The sequence below is a fragment of the Stegostoma tigrinum genome, chromosome 1 (genome assembly GCF_030684315.1).
Source record: "Stegostoma tigrinum isolate sSteTig4 chromosome 1, sSteTig4.hap1, whole genome shotgun sequence".
Classification (NCBI taxonomy): domain Eukaryota; kingdom Metazoa; phylum Chordata; class Chondrichthyes; order Orectolobiformes; family Stegostomatidae; genus Stegostoma; species Stegostoma tigrinum.
The window spans coordinates 126295493-126311697 of record NC_081354.1 but is presented as its reverse complement, the minus strand read 5'-3'; the positions used below and the strand labels follow the sequence as shown (position 1 = coordinate 126311697).

The following is a 16205-nucleotide window of genomic DNA, read 5'->3' as shown; positions in this document are numbered from 1 at the left end:
GATGACAGAATTAAAAACAGTGATGTTTAAAAACATTTGAGAGATATGAAACAGATAAATTACATCAACAGTTCTGATAGTTTACTGAAAACAGCTGTAAGAGTGTTTTGAGATAACAAGGTATGGAGCTGGATGAACACAGCAGGCCAATCAGCCTTCCTGCTCCTCTGATGCTGCTTGGCCTGCTGTGTTCATCCAGCTCCACACCTTGTTATCTCGGATTCTCCGGCATCTGCAGTTCCTACTATCTCTGTAAGAGGATTTTAATCATGCTTCAAGAGAGATCGGAAGCTAAATCATCTGGCATAGTTGTGAGAGATAACACAGTGTGGAGCTGGGGGAACACAGCAGGCCAGGCAGCACTAGAGGAGTAGGAAAGTTGACGGTTCAGGTTGGGCCACTTCTTCAGAATGAAGACCCTTCCTCTGGCATAGTTCTTACATTTTTTTAATGTATGTAACACCAAAAGACAAAGACCTAGGTCATTCAGCCCATTGAGTCTGCTCTGACATTCAATGAGATCAGGGTTGATCTGATAATCTTTAAATCCACTTTGAATCTGGTAAGGCTTGAATATAACATAAAGATAGAGCCTCAACAGCCCCCTGTCCCAAAGAATTCCACAGATTCAAAGAAATTCCTCCTAACCTCTTTCTTAAACAAGCAACTACTTATTCTGAAATTATGCTATCTAGTTCCAGACCTTCTCACAAGGAGAAACAACTTTTCCACATTCAACCTGCCAAGTCCCTTAAGAATCTTGTACTTTTCAATAAAGGTTGCCTCTCATTCTCCGTATCCCAGTGAGTACAGGCCCAACCTACTTGACGTATTGTCATAAGGCAGTCCACCTGGAATCAATCTAGTGGACCTGTTTCAGATTTCCCCTTTGTGAAACCATGCTGACTCTACTTGATGTTGGATAAGGCTGAATACAACAGGAACTGATAACAGGCTTTACAGTGGGCTGCCATGTGAGTGGAATTACGCTGAGTCATTCAGGTGAGCTAAGACTGCAGGAAATCAGTAACTGCAGTGTCTACCAAATAAGGCATACATTTGGGTGAAACATTCAAGATTGGTCACATGCACAGGTAATTCCAAATCAGGTGTACACTTGGCACAGAGGACTGTGTATAAAGCCTGACTGCACCGGCCGACCCACCGTCTCTGCCTGCTCCTGCCCCACTGAACTTACCTCCGCTTACCTTGACTCTGTTTTCTCCCTTGGTCCAGGAACTCCCCACGTACATCCGAGGCACCACCCACACCCTCCACCTCCTTCAAGACTTTCAAATCCCTGGCCCCCAAGACCTCATCTTCACTATGGACATCCAAGCCCTGTACACATGCATTCCCCATGTGGATGACCTAAAAGCTCTCTGCTTCTTCCTCTCCCACAGGCCCAACCAGTCCCCCTCCACTGTCACCCCCATCTGCTTAGCCAAAATCGTCCTTACCTTTAATAAACTTTCGTTTAACTCTCCCACTTCCTACAGACTGGGGGGGTGGTGGCCATGGGTACCCACATGAGCCCATGCTATGCCTGCCTCTTTGTAGGATGTGTGGAACAGTCCCTCTTCCACAGCTACATTTGCACAATCCCCCACCTCTTTCTCTGCTACATCAATGACTGTATCAGCGCTGCCTCATGCTCCTTTGAGGAGGTTGAACAGTTCATCAACATTATCAACAGCTTTCACCCCAACCTCAAGTTCACCTGGGCCATCTCTGATACCTCTCTCCTTCGTGGACCTCTCTTTTTTCATCTCTGGTTACCGCATTGAAACCATCATCTATTTCAAGCCCACCGACTCCTACAGCTACCTGGACTATACCTCCTCTCACCCACCTTCCTGCAAGGATGTGATCCCCTACTCCCAATTCCTCTGCCGCATCTGCTCCCCAGACGGGGCATTCCACTCCTGAACACCCCAGATGTCCTCCTATTTCAAGGACCGCAAATTCCCCCCTTCAGTGGTCGAAAATGCTCTCGATCACATCTCTTGTGTTTCCTGCAGCTCTGCACTCACGTCCCCTCCCCCCAACAAAAACAAAGACAGAATCCCCCTTGTCCTCACATATCACCCCACCAACCTCCATATTCAACGTGTCATTCTTTGCCACTTCCACCAGTGGCAATCTGACCCCACAACCAAATATATTTCCCTCCCCAGCCTTAACTGCCATCTGAAGGGTACGCTCTCTTTGCGACTCTCTCGCCTGCTCCACACTCCCCACTAACCCCACCACCCCCGGCACCTTTTCCTGCAACCATCAGAAGTGCTACACCTGTCCCCTACATCTCCCGCCTCACCTCCATCCAAGGCACCAAACAAACCTTTCATCTCAGACACAGGTTCACCTGCACATCCGTCAATGTGGTCTACTGCATCCACTGCTCCCGATGTGGCCTCCTCTACATTGGTGAGACCAAGCAGAGGCTCAGAGGCCGCTTTATAGATCACCAGCGCTCTGTTCAAAGCAAACAACACCACCTTCCGATCACCAACCATTTCAACTCCTCCTCCCACTCCCTGGGTGATATGTCCACCCTGGGCCTCCTCCAGTGTCACACGACGCCACCCAGAAACTGGAGGAGCAGCACCTCATATTCCACCTTTGGAGCCTACAGTCCAATGGTCTCAATGTGGAATTTACTAGTTTCAAAATCTCCCCACCCCCGGCCTCATCCCATGTCCAATTCTCCCTCATCTCCACCTCCTGGACCTGTCACAACCTATCCATCTTCTCTCCCACCTATCGCTCCTCCCCACCTCACTGACCAATCTGCACCACTGCCTAGCTGCACTCACCTATCACCATCTCACCTATCTTCCCCAGCAACACCCCTCTTCTCTCTCCCTCTCCCCTTTTTCTGAAGGAGGCTCCCGGCCTGAAATGTCAACTTGCCTGCTCCTCTGATGCTGCCTGCCTTGCTGTGTTCCTCCTGCTCCACACTGTTATCTTAGAAAACCCTTGACTGTTCAGCAGAATTTCTAAGGCTAACACTGCAGGAGGTACTCTATGTCAGGAGGCATGGTGAAGACATTGAGCAGAATTTCATCCTGGCCAGCTGCCAACTCTCCTGGGTAATAACTTTTGGGGTTAGTTACAGAACCCAGGGTAGTGAAAGACAGTGATTGAGGTGTCTCTAGTAGTTAAAAGCGTGCTATTCATTTGAGTACTTAATAAGTTAATTGAGTTTTATAGAGCCTTAAGTGTCTCTGCTGTATCTTCACCTATGTATAGACGGTTGTCTCTCAAAGATAGCCAACATTGATTACATTATGTATATCCAAATGCTCTGCTATTACATCATTTATAATAGGCCATAACATTTTTCCAACAACAGGCCTCACTGGTCTTTGGTTGTGTTTTCAATCTTCATTCTTCATAGAATCCGTACAATGTGGAAACAGGACCTTCAGCCCAACAAGTCCACACCAAGTTCTGAGAAAGGGTCACCGGACCCGAAATGTTAAACTCTGTTTTTACCTTCACAGATGCTGCCACACCTGCTGAACTTTTCCAGCAACTTTGTTTAAGTCCTCACTGACACTCAGAGCATCCCACCCAGACCCATCCTCCTATAACCCACCTAAAGTACACATCCCTGAACACTACGGGCAACTTAGCACAGCCAATCCACCTAACCTGCACATCTTTGGACTGTGGGCGGAAACCAGAGCACCCAGAGGAAACCCATGCAGTCACAGGGAGAATGTGAAAACTCCAGGCAGACAAATGCCCGAGGGTGGAATCGAACACCGGTGCCTGGCCCTGTGAGGCAGCAGTGCTAACTACTGAGCCACTATGTTTTGTTTTCTTATCTTTGGAAATAAAGGTGTAACATTGCATATATAGTTTTTCATTAAAAATACATACATTTATTTCAGCTCCCAATCTTCTAATTATCGTTTCTGAAAAAATAACCTTTCATGTTCAAGCATACCTGTGGAGGTTAAGTTATTTGCATAATCTTCGGGAACTACACAATGCTAGCACTTCAGCTTCAGTACTGCACAGCAATTAAACAGCCAGTCAACTCTTAATTTTAATGTACCCAATCAACTCATAACTAGCTCATTTCAAATGGACGTTCAGGGCTCCGTGTAAGACCAGCATTCCACCTAGCAAGTTAGGTTCAAATTACTTCTGTGTCTGGCAACTTTGGCAGTTTTCATACTCCAGCTTTGATGTTTGACTACAAAAGTACACAACACTCAAGTAATTGTTGCTTTCCGTAGAAAACAAGAATGTCTCTGAACAAGCTTTATATTAAAGGAACATGATCCATTGTACCCGGTGTGGCTTCCTCTACATTGGGGAAACCAAGCGGAGGCTTGGGGACCGCTTTGCAGAACACCTCCGCTCGGTTCGCAATAAACAACTGCACCACCCAGTCGCGAACCATTTTAACACCCCCTCCCATTCTTTAGACGACATGTCCATCATGGGCCTCCTGCAGTGCCACAATGATGCCACCCGAAGGTTGCAGGAACAGCAACTCATATTCCGCTTGGGAACCCTGCAGCCCAATGGTATCAATGTGGACTTCACCAGCTTCAAAATCTCCCCTCCCCCCACTGCATCCCAAAACCAGCCCAGCCTGTCTCCGCCTCCCTAACCTGTTCTTCCTCTCACCCATCCCTTCCTCCCACCTCAAGCCGCACCTCCATTTCCTACGTACCACCTCATCCCACCTCCTTGACCTGTCCATCTTCCCTGGACTGACCTATCCCCTCTCTACTTCCCCACCTATACTGTCCTCTCCACCTATCTTCTTTTCTCCATCTTCGGTCCGCCTCCCCCTCTCTACCTATTTATTCCAGAACCCTCTCCCCATCCCCCTCTCTGATGAAGGGTCTAGGCCCGAAACGTCAGCTTTTGTGCTCCTGAGATGCTGCTTGGCCCGCTGTGTTCATCCAACTTCACACTTTGTTATCTTGGATTCTCCAGCATCTGCAGTTCCCATTATCACTGAACTAAGGTGTAATTTCTTACATGGGTAGGCCCTGAGTTATTAAGTGTAACATTACACAACTGTTTGCTCAACACAATAGTCATCACAGTCAATAATCATCAGAGACAGCTTGGGTTTGGCTTAAAAGCTTTTTTATTAACCTAGCTTTTCACGTTCTATGATGTGACATTGATGTTGCAGAAGTAACACCAATTTAGTTATAAAGATTTGGAATTAGGGCTTAGTTGGGAAATGACTGACATGGAAACTTGTTGGGGATAGAAAGCAGTTCTCATGAGTTGTCACTCGGCAAGGTTTAATAGGTTGCTCATGGAGCTCCTTGAGCATGTTGGACACGTTGTAAGGCTACCAATAATTATATTAAATGTGGATTATCTTTCTTTCTCCTCTGCCATATCAATTATGTGAGCGATCTAGGTCCTAACGTCCAGTACTGCCACCCTAAACCTGTCTTTGCATCTTTCGCTCTCTTCCTTTAAATAATTTCAGTAAAGCCTTGCTCTGCAGCCAGAGTTTGAGTCATCTCTCCACCTTAGGTTCAGTGGCAAAGCTTGTCTGATAGATCTGTGTGGGACATTTTCCTCAGCTCAAGGTACGGTTTAAACTAATTCACACCTTCAATGTAATAAAGTTCCTGGCTCTATGAACATCCTACAGGTTTTATTTTGCAATATAATTTTAAGTGATGGTTCTTCAGAAGGCAATGCTATTTCACAGTTTATATTTTGAAAAATGCTCCAATACATCCATGGACGCAAATTAAATTTATTGAGCTAACACTGATGGTTCTCATTGGGAGGGCAGAGATTAATAGCCAACACTGCTCTGCACATCCAGACAAGACCCAAGGGGCAGCAAAGCGGCTCAGTGGTTAGCACTCACAGCACCAGGGACCCAGGTTCAATTCTAGCTTTGGACGACTGTCTGCGTGGAGTTTGCAAATTCTCCTTGTGTCTGCTTGGGTTTCCTCCGGGTGCTCCAGTTTCCTCCCACAGTCCAAAGATGTGCAGGTTAGCTGGACTGGCCAGGCTAAATTGTCATAGTGTTCAGGGATGTGTAGATTAGGTGAATTATAGGGATATGAGTCTGGGTGGGATGCTCTGAGGGTTGGTGTGGGCCCATTAGGCCAAAGGCCCTTTTTCCACACAGTAGGGATTCTATGATGATGATAAATTTCAGTGTGGAGTTTGCACATTCTCCACTCGTCAGTGTGGGTTTCCTCCCACAGTCTAAAGATGTGCAAGTTAGGTGTATTGGCCATGGGATAAGCAGGGTTACAGGTTTAGGGCAGGGAATGTGGACAATGTGGGTTGGTGTGGACCCGATAGACCAAATAGCCTGCTTCTACACCGTAGGAATTCTATGATAGTGTTGTGAATGTTCTGGAAATGCTACAAAAACAGAAGTTGCGGGAGAAGCTCAGCAGGTCCAGCAGCATCAGCAGTTCAGCTCTCAGAAATCCAGTTCTGAGGAAGGGTCAACAGACCCGTAATGTTAGCTCTGACTTTTTTCTTTGCAGATGCTGCCACATCTGTGAGTCTCCAGCAATTTCTGTTTTTGTTTCCGTAATTCTTTCAATTTTTATTTTGTTGGGAATGCTAGACTGGCATCAGTCTGCTGCACTACCAATTGAAATGGCCAACATTGCCATTTTTCCCTTTCACTCTCTTACAACCTCTTGGTTTCAAATTATCAACTCATTAATCCCTCTACCGGAAGTCGGATTTACCATGTGCAAAATAGCTCACGCATAGCAGTAAGTCAACACCAAAGCAATCAGGTGCCCCTCACATTTCCGTGTATCCTTTCCCCTCTTATCTTAAGCTGATGACATCTAGTCCTTGATTCCCAAACTCAGGGGGGGAAAAAAAAGCTGAGTGAATTCACCCCATCCAAGTACAGTTCTATAAGATCGCCTCAGTCTTCTCTGCTATGAAGAAAACAGTCATAGCTTGTCCAACCTCTCCCAATAACTCAGTCCCTCGAGTAGTGGCAATATCCTTGTATATTTCTTCTGGACTCTTTCCAGTTTAATAACATCCTTCCTATAGCAACGTGACCAAAACTGAACACAATACAAGTGCAGCCTCACCAACATTCTGTACAACTGCAACATAACTTCCCAACTTCTGTACTCAGTGCCCTGACTGATGAAGATCAGTGTGCCAAAAGCCTTCTTCACTGCCCTGTCTACCTGTGACTCCACGTTTCAGAGAACCGTGTACTTAAACTCCAAGGTCCCTCTGTTCCACTACACTCCTTAAGGCCCTACCATTCACCATGAAACTCCTCCTTTGATTTGACTTTCCAAAATGCAACACCTCAAACTTATCTATATTAAACTCCATTTGCCATTTCTCAGCCCACTTCCTCAGCTGATCAAGATCCTGTTTCTACATCTGATAACCTAAACTCATTGTCCACGATATCACGATATTTTAATGTAATCTGCAAACTTACTAATCATCCCTTGTACATTCTCATCCAAAGCATCGATATAGATGCAAACAGCACTGGGCCCAGCACACGCACCTGAGATACACCTCTAGTCACCGGCCTCCAATCTGACAAGCATCCTTCCATTATTACTCTCTGCATCCTACCATCAAGCCTATTGTGTATCCAATTTGCCAGCTTTCCCTGGATTCCATGTGATCTAACCTTAGAGCAGCCTACCATGTAGAACCTTATCAAAGGTCTTACAGAAATCCATATAGACTATGTCTACTGCCCTGCCCTCATCAACCTTCCTGGTCACTTCATCAAAGAACTCGGACAAATTTGTGAGGGGTGATCGTCCAAGCACAAAGCCGTACCGACTAATCAAACTCTGTCTTTCTAAATGCATGCATATCTTATCCCTCAGAATCTTCTCAAGTAACTTACCTACCACAGGTCTTAGGCTTACTGGTCTATAATTCCCAGGTTTTTCCACACAGCCCTTCTTGAATAATGGCACAGCATTCGCTTCCCTCCAGTTTTCTGGGACTTCACCTGTAGCTAATGATGATGCAAATATATCAGCCAGGGCCCCTACAATTTCTTCTCGAGCCTCTTGCAGGGTTCTTGGATATATCTGGTTAGCTCCAGGAGATTTATCCACTTTTGTACATTCTAATACTTCCAACACCTCCTGTATTGCAATATGGACTGTTCCCAAGATATCACCGCTAACTTCCCCAAGTTCCCAAGTCCTCGTGTCATTCTCCACAGTAAACACAGAGGAGAAATACTCATTGAGGACCTCACCCATCTCCTGCAGCTCAGCACATACATATCCACTTTGGTCCCTGAGGGATCCTATTCTTTCTCCAGTTATTCTTTTTCTTTTAACATTAAAAAATCTCTTTGGATTTGCCCTAATCTGCTCAGTCAAAGCTGTCATATTGCTGCTTTTTGCCCTCCTGATTTTCTTCTTCAGTAAACTCCTATATCCACTATGTACTCCACGGATTCCCTTCAACCCAGTTGCCTGTACCTGAGCCATGCCTCCTCCGTTTTCCAGTCAAAACCTCAATTTCTCTTGTCATCCAGGGTTCCCTATTTCTGCCAACCTTGCCCTCCACCCTCACAGGAACTGGGTCAATTTAGAATTTGGGGCTGGTGGTCACATTACCACACTTAGTATTCTCGACGTGGGAGTCAGTGAGTACCTGGCAACTTGTACCTTGCCACTGTCCACAAAGAGTCTCCATGTTCCTCACCAGGCTACAATGGGGCACACTCCATAGGCAACAGACCATGCACACATTGTGCATGGCCACAGGCATCTGATAATTGCCAACCCTTCATGGCACCTCTCCAATCCACCTGCAGGAGCTGAGGAAGTCCAGCGCTGGACTGCACTGTGCACCAATCAGCATTAAAAGGTGCTGTAAGGACACTTTGTGCACAGGGACAGACACAGATTGAACCAGGTTACAACTCAGGCTGCTCACTGGCTCGCTTAGAGCCTACTTGCATGCTTTTGACTTACCATGACATGCCATGCTTTGCCATGCCTGGTAGTGTGTTGCCACTGCAGCCAGAGTCTCCGGGAATGCATCCTGGGAACCTGTGCATTGACCATTATGAAGACTGCAAGAGAATACTGCAGAAGCAAAGGAGTGCTCATGACCAAAAGGATGTTGGGCAGTCAAGGCAAAGGAGAGCAGGAATGCAGAAGTATGTGTTGAGGTGGATGCAAGGATAGTGATGGTGGTAAGGACAAGGTAGTAAGGGGGTCCATGTGGCGCACCATTGGAAGACATGGTAGGCTACAGGAAGAAGGGGTTAGTGATTGTAACCACCACTGTAGCCTCCGTGGGCAAGTGTTGGAGGCCAGGATGAGAATCATTAAGGTGTAAAGTCAGGGCTCATGGGCAAGGACAGTTCGGCAAAGTTCAATGTGGTGTGTCTCCATAAGTGAAATGGGCTGTCGTAGTAGTGCGAGGTAAAGTGGGACATGGAGACAGGTTGGGGTTGAGGGTCAGAGTGTCCGTGTGTGTGTGTGTGTCTCTGTATGTGCCTGTGTGTGTGTGTGTGTGTGTTGGGGTGTGGGGGAGTAATAATACCTGGCAATCAGGCATTGAAGGGCAAATACATGATGCATGCTTTTGCAAACTGCAGCTACATTTAACTTAAAAGTGCTTCACCTCCCATTTGCAATGTATACAGACTGATCATACTCCGGATTCAAATGCTGGCCAAAGGTGATTTTCATCATGCCATTGGTGCTTATAAATTGGACACTGACACCACAGTGATGCTGAAGTTAGTGGCACTGGTGTAAAAAATAGACAAATACAGGCCGAAAGCAACCCACATATTGAGAAACTTCTAAAGGTGCTGTAGGAGATGGGTACCATTGCTTTGTCACCTGTCACATAAGTGGACTCTGTTGAATGTAATAAGTGGGTCTGGGCACCCTCTTGTGCCACAGTGGTAGCATTCTTAAGCCTGGACCAGAAGGCCTGGGATCAAATCCCACCTGCTCCAAATGTGTGTAATAACATCTCTGAACAGGTTGATTAGAATAAAAAACTGATGTGGGTCTGGGAACGTGTAGAGGTCAAAGCACATAACACACTCCTTTTTGATGTAATGTATTGCTCACTCATCCAGTATGGCACCTTCCTCAAGTTGGTGCACGAGTGAAGGCTGAAGCTGAGTTTGTAGCATTAAAAATTATTTTTCCTTTTCTGTATGTGTTATTTGCATGTACAGGATGTGCGATAATGTAAGGGACACAAACATGTTTATTGGAAGAGATGCTGGTCGGATGGAGTCACTGCCTTCTAGAAACTGCTGCATGAATATCTACTGTAGCTGGAATTTTCAAAAGAGATTTCTCTTCTTTTGAAGACTCTTCCCTGCGTGACGCTTGTAATAAAATCTTTGACTTCAGCTTACTCTAGACACCGAGTGCCTTTCGTTTCTATGTCATTCCCTGTTGTGAAGCAAATAATATGGCTCTAGAGCTAATTAACCACTGTCTTTTGATCACTTATACAAATCGGCAAAGAAAAATATTAATTAAATTTAACACAGATCAATGAAGCAGCATGGATTGGACAAGGCCCATTGCATAACAGAAGAACAAACTGAACAGAACTGTCAAAAAGAGTTGCTAAAGAGCCTGTGCAACAATAGTGTCAATGTCTGCACAACAGGAGGAGGATAAAGAGAGTTATCAAAATCTTGCAGCAATATAATGTCATGCTGAAGGTATACAAAAGCTGATCAGACCACTCAGAGCACTGACGTGCAGTTCGAGTCACCACACTGCTGTGTGCATTGGAAAAAGAGCAACAAGAGTGTTTCCATGAGAAATGTGGACGTACACTGTAGAAATTTTTAAAAAACTTGCTTGTTCCTATGCTTTGCAAAGCTCTTGTTAATAAATGAAAATTCAGATTGGCTCACATAAAGTAAGTTTGAAACACTACTTAACAATAAGGCATAAGAAGCTGTTGGTCACAGTCTTAAAATAGCAAACTGTAAACTGAGAAGATTTTTATTCAAGTATTGATTTAGATCCACAAAAATATCAAAGATTGAGGGAATGAAAAATGAGATTGTGTAAACTCCACTGATGTTGAAACCTGTTTCTCATAGATCAACATTATCTCTGGTTTCAGTTTTCTTAGCGATATACATTCAGAAACAGTCTAAACCTATGCATCATTTTCCTTAGAAACAAAACTGCAATATAATCTGGGTAGATAATTTCTAAACAACTTGTTCAGAGATGTTATTACACATCTCTGGAGAAAGTGGGACCTCAACCCAGCCTCCTGGGTTAGAGATAGAAACACAACCATCGTGCTACAAAAGCTCTAAAATACTGCCATTTAAAGCAGTTTTGATAAAATGGCATAAAAGATGCATTGCATTTTACAAAGCTAAGATTTGTTTCACTTTAAATAAAGTGTAGGACTTGCAATACACAATGTATAATATCAAAATACAATAAAAATTTGGAAGTGACTGATAAATGATTAATATTCACAGAATTATTGTTATTTTCTTTCTCCTCAGGCACCAGTGTTTTCAGAAAAAAAACAGTAACAGCTGATCGGGTGGTCTCTTGGCATATTAAATTCGTATTTTTAGGTGCTCAGGATTTGTCACTGCAGAGTTTCACTTTCTCAGTTGGATTTTTTTTATCATTTTCTCTGCATTTTTCTAACAGAAGTACATCCACTTTACCCTAATAACTCATTGTGTGACCTCAGTATCAAACCTTGGAAGAATGTAAAATGCACCACAATATTTCACAGAAGCAAAGTTTAAACTATTGTGTATACATAAAGATTGGTCTAATCAAAATAACAGAAAGCTTTTAACAAAGACTCTATGGATTTGAAGGCCATTTGTCTAATCATTACTTCCACTACTCTACTTGCTTTTCAACAGTTTATTAACATTGAATGTGATGGGTATACTGTTACAGTAAGATTAATTTTACAATTTTCAGTGTGCTCACTTCATTCCTTTAATGTACATCCATGGCACAAATGTTTTACTCAGATATTTAACATTTTCCATTGTGCAGTGTCTACTTTTCTATCTCTGCCCAATTCCACAACTGATAAGAATCACTCAATAAATCCATAAAAATATATACAGTTCTCTTTACTGCCATCAGCAAATTCAACAAGCTTACAACTGGTTTCTAGGTTCTGGGTATTGATGTCATTGCACTATGCCATGAAGTACGAGGCTCGGTACAGACACAGAGCCATATCCAAGAGGAAATGTTCAACACATTTACAAAGATAAGGCCATTCAGTCAATGCTTTCTGTGACTTGTGGATCTTGTGTTCCAAGACCCGGGTTTAATTCCAGCCTCAGGTCTGTGTGGAATTTCCTTCGGGTGCTCCGGTTCTCTCCCACAGTCCAAAGATGTGCTGACTAGGTGGATTGGCCACGCTAAATTGCCCATAGTGTTCAGGGGTGTGTGTGGGTTATAGGGGGACGGGTCTGGGTGGGATGCTGCAAGGGGTGGTGTGGACTTGTTGGGCCGAAGGCCCTGTTTCCACACTGTAGGGAATCTAATCTGAAAAAAAACCTCCTCTCAGTATATTTACTCCCTGAGGAAGGAGCATAGCATTATTTGGAGCTAAATGTTTTAAGACTACCTAAGATAGCTGAGCAAAAAAGGAAGTTTCCAAAGTCTCAAAAGACCACGATAACAAAGTGTGAGGCTGGATGAACACAGCAGGCCAAACTGACGTTTTGGGCCTAGACCCTTCATCAGAAAAGGGGATGGGGAGAGGATTGTGAAATAAATAGGGAGAGAGGGGGAGGCGGACTAAAGATGGATAGAGGAGAATAGGTGGAGAGGAGAGTCTGGGTGGGGAGGTTGGGAGCAGCTAGGTCAGTCCGGGGAGGACAGACAGGTCAAGGGGACTGGAAGAGGTTAGTAGGTAGGAAATGGAGGTGCGGCCTGAGGTGGGAGGAGGGCACAGGTGAGAAGAAGAACAGGTTAGGCAGGCTGGTCTGGTTTTGGGATGCAGTGAGGGGAGGGGAGATTTTGAAGCTTGCGATATCGACATTGATGCCATTGACTTCAGGGTTCCCAAGCGGAATATGAGTTGCTGTTCCTGCAACCTATGGGTGGCATCATTGTGGCACTGCAGGAGGCCCATGATGGACATGTCGTCTGCGGAATGGGAGGGGGAGTTGAAATGCTTCGCAACTGGGAGGTACAGTTGTTTGTTGCGAACCGAGTGGAGGTGTTCTGCAAAGCGGTCCCCAAGCCTCCGCTTGGTTTCCTCAATGTAGAGGAAGCCACACCAGGTACGGCAGATGCAGTATACCACATTGGCAGATGTGCAGTTGAACATGTGCTTGATTTGGAAAGTCATCTTCGGGCCTGGGATGGGGGTGAGGGGGGAGGTGTAGGGGCAGGTGTAGCACTTCCTGCGGTTGCAGGGGAAAGTGCCGTACAATTTAGAACTCCGGATCATTCGGGAGGCTGAGGGGGTGATAGAGAGGAGTTATAAGGATGTGGTCACACCCAAGGTACAGGAAAAAGGTAGCTGAGTGACTGTCAGGAGGGGGGAAGGGAACAGGCAGACAGTGCAGGGATCCACTGTGGCCGTTCCCCTCAATAATAAGTATACCGTTTTGGATACTGTTGAGGGGGAACGACCTACAAGGAGAAGGTAATAGCGGACAGGCCTCTGGCACCACACCTAGCCCTGTGGCACAGAAGGAAAGGGGGGAGAATAGGAGCGCAAATGTAGTGGTGGTTCATTAGTAAGAGGCACAGACAGGCGGTTCTGTGGATGCGACCGAGACGAACAGATGGTATGCTGCCTCCCGGGTGCCAGGGTCCGTGATGTCTCTGATCATGTCTTCGAGATCCTTATGGGGGAGGGTGAGCAACCAGCAGTCATGGTACACATCGATACCAATGACATAGGTAGACAAAGGACTGACAATGTGAAAAACGAATACGGGGAATTAGGTTAGAAGCTGAAGTCCAGGGCAAACAGGGTAGTATCTCTGGATTACTACCAGTGCTACTTGATAACGAGGTAACAAATAGGGAGAGTGCAGCTAAACACATGGCTACAAGCTATACGGGATGGTTTAAACTAAATTGGCAGAGGGTGGGTAACCAGATTTGTATTTCAGAGGATGAGTTAGTCAGCCTTCAAACAGACACAACAGGGAGTGAGGTTGTTAACAAAGAAATGCGGTCGATTGAGCGTAATCATGCACACAGGGATGGTTCGAGGTGTGTATACTTCAATGTGAGAAGAATCAGAAATAAGGCGGTTGAACTTAGAGCATAGGTCAGTACTTGGAACTACGATGTTGTGGCCATTACAGAAACTTGGGTAACTCAGGGACAGTAATGGTTGTTGGAAGTTCCGGGATTTAGATGCTTTGAAAGAAATAGGGAGGGTGGAAAAAGAGGTGGGTGAGTGGCATTGCTAGTCAGGGCAAGTATAGCAGCTACTGAAAGGTAGTTCGATAATGATTTGTCTACAGAGTCAGTTTGGGTTGAGGTCAGGAACAAGAAAGGAGCGGTCACTTTGTCGGGTTTTTTTTTACAGACTCCCTAATAGTTGCAGGGAAGTGGAGGAGCGGATTGGGAGGCAGATACTGAAAAGGTGCAGAAGTCACAGGGTTGTCGTCATGGGTGACTTCAACTTTCCAAATATTGATTGGAAACATTTTAGTTGTAATAGTTCAGATGGACTGGATTTTGTCCAGTGCATTCAGGAAGGATTCCGGACACAGTATGTGGATAGACCAATACGAGGAGAGGCCACTTTGGATATGGTGCTTGGCAATGAACTGGGCCAAGTGTTAAACCTGTTGGTAGGAGAGCATTTTGGCGATAACAATCGTAACTCTGTTACTTTTACAATAGTTATGGAAAAGGATAGGTACATGCAGCAGGATAAAATTTATAATTGGGAGAAGGGTGATTACAATTCTGTTAGGCAAGAAGTGGGTAACATAAATTTTGAACAGATGCTGTCAAGGAAGAGCGCATTGATTAAGGAATGCATACTGCGTGTGCTCGATATGTTTGTCCCTAGTAGACAGGGAAGATGCAGTCAACTGAGTGAGTCTTGATTCTCAAGAGAGGTCGAACATCTGGTTAAGAGGAAGAAGGATGCCGATATAAGGTTTAGGAAATGGAAAAGGCTCTGGTGGGATACAAGTTATCCAGGAAGGAACTGAAGAAAGGGCTTAGGAGAACTATAAGGGGCCATGAGAAAACCTGAGCAGATAGAATCAAGGAAAACTCCAAGGCTTTTTGCATGTACATGAGAAATAAGAGAATGACCAGAGAAAGGGTAGGGCCGATCAAGGATTGTAAAGGGAATTTGTGCACGGCCCTAAAGACATAGGAGCGGTCCTTAATGAAAACTACTTTTCTCCCCACAGCCCTATGGCACCTTCCTCTGTACCAGCAAAGGTGCAACACCTGCCCATTTACCACCTCCTTCCCCACTACCCAAGTGCTCAAACATACCTTCCAGGTGAAGCAACACTTCACCTGCACTTCCCAGAATCTCGTCTACTGCATTCACTGCTCACAATGTGGTGTCCTCTACACTGGGGAAACGAAGCGTAGACTGGGTGACCACTTCACAGAACATCCACGTTCTGCTCGCAAAAAAGACCATGATCTACCTCTGCCTGCCACTTCAACGCACCACCCTGCTCTCTGGTCAACATCTCTGTCTCCGGCTTGCTAGTGTTCCAGTCAAGCCCAACGCAAGCTGGAGGAACAACATCTCATTTTCTGCTTAGGGACCCTACAGCCCTCTGGGCTCAATACTGAGTTCAATTATTTTAGGGCCTAAACTATCCCATGTCCCAGCTCCCCCCACCCCACACACCCAGCCTTGTTACCACATAGTCTGCCACTACACACCCCCTGTTGTTAGGCACTAACAGTCCCCATTAACAACTATTCATCCTCCCAGCCTGATTGTTAGCAACTCCTCTGTGTGTCCAACTGTCTTTCTCTCTCTTTGGGCTCTATCCTATCATTTACTCCCTACACCATCCACCTCCCTATTTTCTACATATAAACTGGCATTTTCCCAGCCACCATCAGTTGTGAGGAAGGGTCACTGGACCTGAAACGTTAACTCTGTTTTCTCCAGCACAGATGCTGCCAGACCTGCTGAGCTTTTCCAGCAACTTTAGTTTTGTTCCTGATTTACAGCATCCACAGTTCTTTTGTTTTTTTTCTTTACTT

The 16205-nt window shown here is 45.3% G+C and overlaps 1 protein-coding gene across 1 annotated transcript in view; it reads right to left on the bottom strand.

The window, feature by feature from the left end:
* Positions 1-16205, bottom strand: part of cspg4ba (chondroitin sulfate proteoglycan 4ba) — a 115179-nt gene that overhangs the window by 78859 nt on the left and 20115 nt on the right. The window lies entirely within an intron of this gene.